This window comes from Penaeus monodon, chromosome 20, assembly GCF_015228065.2.
Source record: "Penaeus monodon isolate SGIC_2016 chromosome 20, NSTDA_Pmon_1, whole genome shotgun sequence".
NCBI classification, from domain to species: Eukaryota; Metazoa; Arthropoda; class Malacostraca; order Decapoda; family Penaeidae; genus Penaeus; species Penaeus monodon.
Window position 1 is genome coordinate 19476483 of NC_051405.1, and position 219 is coordinate 19476701.

Here is a 219-nt window from a genome sequence, read left to right on the forward strand (position 1 = left end):
TGAGTTATAACCAATGTTTTTTTTCTTATTTTTTATAATCACAACCATATTAATGTCAAGCTTATAGTACTGAATACTTTAATTAAAGGGATTTACTAAAGTGCAAATTATGTGGAGATGTAAGAAGCGGTTGAGTGGAGCTAATATAATCAACATATTTGTTATTCCGGCGTAACAGTGCTATTCATTTCCTGTATGATTCACCACCGAGAGGTGATG